The sequence below is a fragment of the Falco peregrinus genome, chromosome 4, assembly GCF_023634155.1.
Source record: "Falco peregrinus isolate bFalPer1 chromosome 4, bFalPer1.pri, whole genome shotgun sequence".
NCBI classification, from domain to species: Eukaryota; Metazoa; Chordata; class Aves; order Falconiformes; family Falconidae; genus Falco; species Falco peregrinus.
In genome coordinates this window covers 120,258,829-120,268,884 of record NC_073724.1, presented here as the reverse complement: position 1 = coordinate 120,268,884, position 10,056 = coordinate 120,258,829, and the positions used below count along the sequence as shown (strand labels likewise).

General features: G+C 45.8%; 1 pseudogene; it reads left to right on the top strand.

Annotated features, from left to right (window-relative positions):
• Positions 1-2,593: 2,593 nt before the first annotated feature.
• LOC101911024 (olfactory receptor 51Q1-like) lies at positions 2,594-3,537 on the top strand (annotated as a pseudogene).
• The last annotated feature ends 6,519 nt before the right edge of the window (positions 3,538-10,056 follow it).

Below are 10,056 nucleotides of genomic sequence, written 5' to 3'. Positions count from 1 at the left end.
CTCCGGTCCGCGGATCCACACTCCACACTCGCTTTCGTTCTCAATTACACGTCTCACCCTTACAGCCACACTCACACTTTCCCACAGTTACTTTAAACAAACATATAACACAATATTATACCTCTTCATTTTCTTCTTAATACACAAACTCACAAAACAACAAAAAAAAACCCAAAAACCTCTTCTAACTTCTTGTATAGAGGCACTACCTTAGAGAACACTATAGCATATAGTTTCTCTTGTCTACACTTTTGTCCAACCCTGCAACAGCTTTCGCTTATGTCTTACGGGCAGAGTCCTAGTCCTACCCTGCGCAGCTCTTTCACCGCCTCTGACAGGCAGACTTACTCAGTGGGACTCCAACCCACTGGTGGGACTCCATCCCACTCCTTCCCATACACTTATTATAGTGGGACTCCTACCCACTTCCTCTAGTGCACTTACTTACTTACTTTAGTGGGACTCCAACCCACTTACTACAATTAAAAAAAGAAGTGTCTTACCAAAAATGCAGGGAACGTCGCCAAGAGCCTTACGGATCGGGGATCGATGGGTATCCCCGAGAAATCCTTGGTGCCGGCTGGAACCGATCAGGTCCCCGACTCCTCCGGTCTCCTTCAGCGAGGTCCCATCTGGGGTGCCAAAACTGTTACCGAAATCTCGGAATGAAGAACTTATCGACACCAATGTGATGTAGATAAGCAGACACTTCTTTATTAACGGCCGGGTGCGTGAGCGAGTCCTCTCACGATCAACACACGCCAGGTCCCAAAATCAGATTCCATATATAAAACTTATTCATACATGTTCATTAAATATTCATGCATAACCATGATATTTCCCATAAATCATTAACATATTCTCCTCCTATATCCGATTCTGCGCAGCAGAGCTTAAAAAGGTCTAGAAATGGGTCTGGGGTACGATCTGGGTAGGTGGTATATGAGTGGGTGGTCGCGATCTCCCCCTGCCGGAATCACCTTTTACTAAAGTTCACGATTTCTTGGCAGGTAACTACAAGCTGTTCCAGTCGACTCTCCCCGGTTTCCATTAATCTCATATTCTGACATTTCAATACACCTCTACATACAGAAGACTGGTCAAATACAAAGAAACCTTTCAACCCTAAAGTTATCACCTGAGTTTTAACAATGGTTCTAGCCCCTTCTTCTAGCCTTGGTACAGGATGTACAGAAGATCTCATAACAGCTTTTACTGTGCAGCTATAAGTTTCATTTAAAATTTTTCTTATCCTTCTATATTTTAATTTTATTAAATGATTTTATAAAATCAATTAATCAATCAAAGTCAATCAATCTTAACTTATTAACAAATTGATAACAAGACCATAACATCTCTTTTTGTCCTCCTAATATAGAACAAAATGTTTCAGTTGGAAGGGACCTACAATGATTATCTAGTCCAACTTCTATTTGTAGAAGAAAGCCATGCTCTGGGACACAAACTGTTCTGTATGTTTCATAGATAAGCCATATTCTCTAGCTGGAGACTAGAGGCAGAGCAAGGCTCGGAGTCCAGTGCACAGCAAGACCCCACAGAGCTGTAAATGAGGAGCCCCAGCACAGTAGAAGCTTCCAGTCCTGAGCGTCAACCCATGCATAAGCACCTGCATGCCAGATGGCTGGCAGTGCCCTTTCCACTCCAAGAGCAGCTTGGAGACAAGGAATGCCACCAGCTTTACATGTGGACGTTTGTCTATAGGGCTCCTGGTCAGAGAGGTTGCTGGAGAGGCTGACCTCCCACCAAAGGAGCCTTCTTCTCACATCCTACATGCAAACCACAGGGGGAAAGTAACTCTCCTGTGAGCCCTCTGCCAGAGGACCTTGTACAGCACCCTGGGCAGCTGGCACAGAGATGCTTGTTGATCTGCCTGGCTCTACAGCAAGTGCTGGCCAAAGCAGGGGGAATGAAGGAAGGGTCAACTGTGCTGGTAGGAAGCTCTGAGGTGCTGCTGGTGCTCCCCAGGGACTCCAAGGGCTGCTCCGTGCCACCGGATTGACGGGTAAAAGGGAACTTCTCTCACCCAACTCTAGACCTACTGCTAAGATGATAATCTTTGTCCAAATACTTAGAACAAGAAAACTGCAAGAGCTCTTTGGTGTTAATCACTTAACTAAGGTTTTTGTAAAATAGTGATATGACACAGGTGCATTTTTCTTATCTCCCATATTTAATATGCACAGAAGTATTTTATTCTTATGCTTATTATTATATATTATAATAATACATATATATAATAATGTGCTTATTATTATTAATAAGCAGCATACTCTCTCTGAAAACTACACTACAATGTTGCAGCTTATGACATACAGAGAAGGAGAACCCCAAAATGAGTTATCTGTGTATCTTCTGTGTGTGACCTTACCTTAAGATAACTGAACACCCATCTGCTGGGCTACCCAGGACCTGAAGTTTGTGGTGTCTAATCCATGTCCCTATTTGGCATCTGTGTTCTTTCAGTTTTGGCTTCAAATCTGTCACATTTACATGTGTTTGCTATGTCCTCTTAGACTTGCTACTTTGATTTCTTTACTATTTCTTTTTCTCTGCAGGTCATCTCTAGTACATCATGTCTCTCAAGAAATCTGTCTCCACACCAGTCACATTTATCCTTACAGGCATCTGAGGGCTGGAAACTGGCAGCATCTGGCTCTCGTCTTTTCACATTCATTCATGTTGTGTCACTTCTGGGGAACATCACAGTCCTGTTTGATACCAGGACAGAGCTGAGCCTTCATGAGCCCATGTACCAATTACTCTCCATGCTGGCCACCACCAAACCAGTTTGGGTTTGTCTCTGCCTACAATGCCAACTGTGATGAGTGTGTTCTGGTTTGATGCCTGGCAGATTAGTCTTAATGTTTGTTCTGCTCAATCTTTTTTAATTCATTCATCCTCATTCTTGGAGCCCTCAGTGCTCCTGGCCATGACCTTTCATTGTTATGTGCCCATCTGCTACCCGACTTCTCCATCCTCACCAGTGCCAGAACAGGCAGGACTGGGCTGGCTGCCCTGTGCAGTTGTGCCTTACCAACTGTCCCCCATTTGTGGTATTAAAAGGATTGCCCATCTGCCAGTCCCATGTGCCCTCCCACACCTACCGTCTGCATCAGGACCTGATCAAGCTGGTGTGTGCAGACATCATGTACAATAACTGGTAGGCTTCACTTTAGCCATTCTCTTTCTGACATTTGACGTCATCCTCACCTTCTTGTCATAGGTACTGATTGCCAGGGCCATTCTGAGCATTGTGTCCCAGAGGGAGCATCTCAAGCTTTGAGCAGCTGCGTGTCTCTTATCCTGGCAGCCCTGAGCCTGTACATCCCCATGGTTGACTTGTCCATGGTTCACCGGTATGGCCAGCCTATGGCCAGCCCTCTCATTCATGTCTTCATGGCCAACGTCTCCATGCCAGTCCTTCCCATGCTGTACCCCATCATCTATGTCATAAAAACTAAACACATCTGCAAGGGTGTGTCTTCATGGTCCTCTTGCCCAGGCATCCCTGTATGAGACTGGGACAGGTGACAGCTGTAGGGCAAGACCTGGTATGATGTGTCTGTGTGACAAGGGCCAAGCCAACATCTTAAATGCACACATCTTCCCACTGAGCATCCTCTGGGTGAAAATCATCCTATGTTAATGATACCCTGTCATTCATTAGGGTCTCTGCTGACTGAGTCCACATCCAAGGATAGCTGACAATGTCTGCTCAAGTGACCACAAAGGCCAGGCAGAGATCAGAAGAGTGGTGACAATGTGGGGAAAACCAGGAAGGCTCAGTCCTCTGTATCTACTAATACCATCAGAGGTGAATTGTTCAGCCATTGTCCCCATTTGGAAACTAGAGCAATTAATCAGAACAAACTGTCTCCAGGACACTACATAAATTCCTGGGTTATTGCCTGAACAGGTATAGGATTTTTGTGTCATGCCTGAAGAAGGATTTGAGGATTGAACAAGAGAATTATGGAATTGTACAGGATTTATCATTGGATGTTCAGCAGAAAGGCTGACAGCAGGAATTATTGGGAATTACTGAGGAATTATTAAAGGAACATGTGTTTGCAGGTGTGTGCAATCCACCAGTGAACTTCTGGCCAAAGCAGGGGTCTGACGTTTGGGGTCTGGGGTCTTGGAGGGACAAGATGGCTATAGGAGATGGTTATAGGAGAGACTGAGGATTGGGAGCAGCTTTCAGAGAGACCCACTGTAGTGGGGGTCCCTAAGCTGCTGTCTGTAGAAACAGGTTTGAGTAATTTGTGCTGTCAGTGTGGGTCTACCCTACTCCGCCACACTGGGGCACCCTAAACATAGCTACCAAACAGGCTTTGAAAATCCCAGCCTGGAAATCACCTATGCCAGCTGTCAGGCTTGAGTGGGGCAGTGTTTTGAGAGTAAGCTCAGATTGAAAGGAGAAATAAAAATAAATAATAAAAAAAAAAAGCCCCATTCGAGGTAGTAAGACCATGTCTACAGAGGGACAGCCAGGCAGCAAGCAGGCATCAGAATGAGGTGGATGGTGGGTTGGGAAAATGGGAGCTGCTTTTGCATGCTGTCTCCTGAAATGTCAAAATATTCAGGGAAATGCCAGCACAGCGGAGATGTCAAAGAAAGGTTTGCTGGGGCGAGGGGAAGACGAAAGGGAAACGAGCACATCTGCAGCCTTCTGAGCAGTGTGGCTGGGTGAGTGTTCAGGGGAGCCAGCACTGCTGGTCCCCCTGCCCCGGGCACATGTCTGCAGTAGGGCTGTGCAGTGGGAGCAGCGTGTGGCAGGTGACATCCCTCTCGCCTCCAACTGCAAATGAGCTGCTGCTGCTCCATCTGCCTGGGACTGCCAAAATGCAGATCTGGAAAAACCTGGCTCTGCAGGTCATTTTCCAAGTGTGGAAGGAGAAGGTCAGTAAATCCGGCTGTGTTGGAGGTTGTGCTTTTGTTTACGCAGCTTTCTGAAGGGAAGGAATGGTCACTGGAGAGTTTGCAGAACAACAAATTCTAAGGGTTGAATATTTTCAGTGATTCCTCCCAGATCTGATTGGTTTTAATCCCAGAAATGGTGGGCTTTAGTGCAAGTGGAAGCTGCACACACAGGCTGTCCAGGAAAATGTGAACAGGCTGAGGAAGATTGTGCCCAAACCAATGGGTTGAAAAGGAGAGGGTGGTTGGTCTGCAAAAGGCTGCTGCAAACCAGGTCACTGGGTGAGCAATATTTTGGGAATGTTGTTGGGGCTGAGGATGAGACCAACAGTGCAGAAGGGATGATGCACACAGCCTTGGGCAGGCTGAGACCCACAAGGTTTGCCAGGAGTGGAGCTGCAGTGGCAGCCAGGACTGTGGCATGCAGGAGGTGATGGAGAGCCAGAGTTAGGCAGCTGCCAGTAGAGAGGCAGAATTTGGTAGCAAGATGAAGAGAAACTATTTGGTCTCAGCACTGTCTCAAAATACCTTTCTTTTCCCTGTGATACTTGACTTTTACCCAGGGCTTATGGCTTTGCCCAAACAACTCCATAGGCATGTACAGGAATATTAAATTTCCCATGGTGTCCATAGTAATTATTTCACGGAAAGAAGCAACACCACTAAACACAATTACAATTTTTAAAATATCTTTATTCTGTAGGGTTTTTTTATTTGCTTTTGTTGTTTGTTTGTCTGGTTTTTGTAGTTGAAAGCACTGAACTTCAGCAAAGTAGACTTGGTAAAACTGAAACAGTGGTATCTCTTGAGAAAAACATCTAGAAGAATATTTTTCAGGAAACTATGTAGTTCATTAAAGATGCAATACAAAAAGCATTTTTTTTCAAACCACATCAATAGAATTAATAAGCAAGAAGGGCACCAAAAGTCATCATGCACAAATCATCACCTTTGCAGTGATCCCTAGCATGAGAAAAAAACACGGGTGTTTGAGCTTGGTCAAACCATTAGATTTACAGAAAGAAATAGCAAGAGCATATAAAGAAAAAACAGAAAGGAAGGGAAAGGCAAAAAGCAATTTGCTTTTAATTAGACACATAGATTAATGTAAAAGTTACTTTGTTATTCAAATGCTAGCGAAGCATATTGAAAGACAAATGCTATAAACATGCATGAGGGTTTTTTTAATATAAATTATTTTCCCCTGAAATAATTTCAGGGGAAAACAGCAGCAGCAGCAAAGGGAAAAATCAGAGGAAGCCGTGGGTGGGGGTGTGAGGTGGGGGTTAAAAAGTTAAGAAAACAGATGGCTGTAAATTACAAGGGCACCTAAGGCCAGGGTGACATTCCACTTAAGAGTACTTAGAGAGAGGGCAGGAGCAGTCCAAAGGCTGTCAGCAGGTATCTTTGAGAATGAACAGAAGATAAATAAGAATGAAAACTAGACTGGAAGCAGGTAACCCCAGGGCCTGACTTTAGAAAGGTGGGAAAGGGTAAAGAAGTGATAGGGAATTAGAAGCCAGTCAGATTCACATTTATTTCCTGAAAAATGTCCTTAAAAGGACCAAACATTTTTGGAACACGCATGGCATATCAAGGAAATAAGCAGCTGTGGCTGTGAATTTCTTAGGAACAAATTGTGACAAAGCAATCTAATTTTTCCTTTAGATGGGGTAACATGCCTTGCTGACAGGGAAGAAACAGAAAGTTAAATCTGCCTTGACTGTAATTATGCTTTTGACACATTTCATATAACATATTCAGAAACAAGAAAAGGGAGAATGATCTAAATGAAACTACCATAAAGTGAAGGCAAAACTCATTGAAAAAGGGGTTTTTTTGAAGAAAAGTTATCAATTATTCATTGTCAAAGATGAAGCAAGCAGGAATTTGAAGGAAGCTGTCTTATTTCTGCAGTTACTCACTGTTTTCATTAATAAGCTTTTAAGGAAACAGCAGTTTCTTTGAGTCTGAATGTAGTTGTTGTCATGTCATTCTGGGGACGTAGATCTGATCTTGTTTAAAAGATCTGGCGTTTAATCAGTGTATTCTGTGTGAATGTACCAGACTGACATCTTTTATTATGCTGCCTATTTAAAATTTTCCGTGTAACTCCAGCATGCCTCGGGTAACTGGCTGGGGAGACTGCTTATTGATTTGTCGGAGAGAACACTGCAGAAGGACTGAAAGTACAATGGGGAGAAGGATGACATTCAGAACTGTCCTGACATGCTGGACATGAAACTAGAAATGCAATTCACACCGTTGGGCAGGTAGGGTGTCCCGGTTTCAGCTAGGATGGACTTAGGAGCTAGTGCAGTGCTGTGTTTTGGCTTTGATGTGAGACTTTCAGTTCCTCAGGCCTTGTTAGTGAAAAGGCTGGAGGGGCACAAGGAATTGGGAGGGGACACAGCCAGGACAGCTGACCCAAACTAGGCCAAGAGGCATTCCATACCATGGGACGTCATGCCTGGTATATCTACCTGGGGGGCTGGCCGGGGCAGGCAGGTCATTGCTCGGGGCCTGGCTGGGCATCAGTCAGCAGGCAGCGACCAGTTGTGTTGGGCACCACACGTTCCTTTCTCCCCTTCCCTCTGCATGTTATTCTTTCCCCCTTCCCCTTTTCATTGTAACTGTTATTGTCATAATTGTTATTACTGTTCATTCATTTTTTTTCTATTTCACTTCATTAAATTGTTCTTAACTCAACCCTTGAGTTCTACATTCCTTTCCAACTCTCCTCCCCATCCCTTGGGGTAAGGGGGGAGTGAGTGAGAGTAGGGAGTGAGCAAGTGGCTGCGTGGTACCTAATTAACAGCCAGGGTTAATTAATTAAACAATTACATTACAGCCTCTAATCAGTCCCCAGTAGCTGGGCAGGGCATCCAGTATTGAACGTTTTCACTGGGGCTGGTGTCTGCTCAGAGGTGTCTTCAAATTAGCAGAAAGGCTCACAGGGAGGATGTTTCACTGCATTCACTGTAAAATTGGCAAAATTTTGGAAAATTTGCCCATTTTCACTGGCAAAATTTCACCAGAGCTACAGGGAACATGGTTAAAGGCTTTAAATGAGAGCTTAGCTTAGCCACACTCTGCATGAGGAACCTTGTTGTCTTTGGCGGTTTAAAATAGGTGGCTCCTTTTGCTTTCAGAAATCATGAACATTTGAGAATTGCACCAATGGCATCTCCAATAAATGTTGTCATTAGCTGGAGCGACGGCATGTGGCGTTGGTCTGGTGTGAGGACAGAAATCCTCCGTTGTTGCCACTCCACAGACAGGCACAAGTATTTTTGGTGGTGCCTCAAAAGCAGCCCTGTGCTGCTAGTGAGGGCCCCGGGTGCTTGCTGTTCAGGTCCCCCAGTATGGGCAGCAAGAGGCTGGAGCAGACCAGGAGCCCTTCCCACCTGTGTCAGGGCACAGGGATGGACCTCAGGGCAGAGCTGGGGGGCAGCGACCAGCCACAGCCCGTGTTCAAGCCACCGAGAGATGACCCAGGTTGCTAGGGGTGAGCTGATTTTGTTCTGGTCCCACGTAGGGACACAGAAAAAAAGAAAAAAACATCTCATATACAGCTCAGTCTACAAAGCTGTAAAACTTGGTAACAGAAATTAATGCATCAGCCTGGTTTTAATGGAAAAGAGATCATGGCCAATTAACTTCTGGAAGGAGTTTTCTTTAGCAATTGCCTAACAGTCTCATATTGCAATTACACTCTCAATTGCAGTAACATTGTCATTAAAAATGTATCAGCAAATCACAGAGTAAGTACACTACAGAGTGAATAGATTTCAAAACATATCTGTTAATTGATTTAAAGTATTAAATAGTTTGGAACTAAGGGTCTGTCCAGATCCTAACAGAAGCCATGCTGCTGGGTGAAGGTTACCAGGAATCTGAAATCACCCACGACAAAAGTTGCGTATTTTCCCCAGGCAGACAACTTGTCTCCTCCACCAAGATCAAGCTCCTGAAACCCACTGCTGCGTTGCACCCTTGTGAGGAGATCCGGGGAAGTCGCAGTCCTGGGCTCTCGGCGTCCCAGTCTTTGGGTGCAGCAGGGCAGCTCTACAGAGCGTGCATGGCAGGGTGAGAGCATCACAGGTGGAAACGCCCCAAAGTGCTTTGAAAACCTGGTGCGGGTTCAGGGGAAACCTGCAGAAGTGGGTTGGAAAGGAAATCGTCTTGGAGTTGGAGCTGAGGAGCCAGACTGCTTGGCTTAAACACGAGGCAGCTGAAAACAGGATGATTCTTCGTGTTTGTACACGGGGAGAGCATACCTGGCGCTGCAGTCGCGTGCCTTCACCTGGAAAATAAGAAAAAACGGATATGATTGTGAGAAACTGAAGATGGGGAAATCAAAAGACTGTTTGAAAAGTTTCCCTCAGGGGCAGCCTCTTGTCACACAAACTATTTTAACTCTGCTTCCAGCCCGCAAGCCAAGACTCCCTCTGGCTCAGCCCGGGCACAAGACCCACGAGCTGCTCCTGGGGGCTGCCTGGCATCCGTGTACACCCCCCACACACACACTCCCTGGAAGCAGCGTGTGACAGGCTGAAAATGGCCTCAGAGGGATCCTTCCCCAGCAGCTGGAGGATCACAACATTTCCTTCACCCAGATGTGATCACAGCAAAGGTACTCGTGGTTTTCAAACTCATGGACTCAGCCTGCTGGCTCACATCTTCAAGGCAGCATCCCCTCAGGGAGACTGAACTGGTACTTAATAAAACCAAGCAGACAGGAAAACAGATGTCGAAGCCACAAAGATAAGGACAAGGTGTTTTGCCCACATGGAGACAAAGCCAGAGACAATGTCTTGGAGCCAGCTTTTGGCTGTCTCACATCTCACTGCACACTGCAAGGACTTCCAGGTACGCCTTCAGAAACCCCAATGACACAGAAAGCCAGGGCTCGGTTCCTGCGGCTGCCTCGTTCCTGCCAGACCTGGGGAATTGGACCTGCACGGGACAGGGGTGGCTCATCTCTACCCCCCCGATATGACCATCCTGCCTAGCATCCCTGCAAGAGGGGTGCGATGGAGACGCTCTCACCAGCCTGACCTCATCCCCTCTGCTAAGTCAAGCAGCTGCCGTGCAGGAGCATCCAGCCAGCTC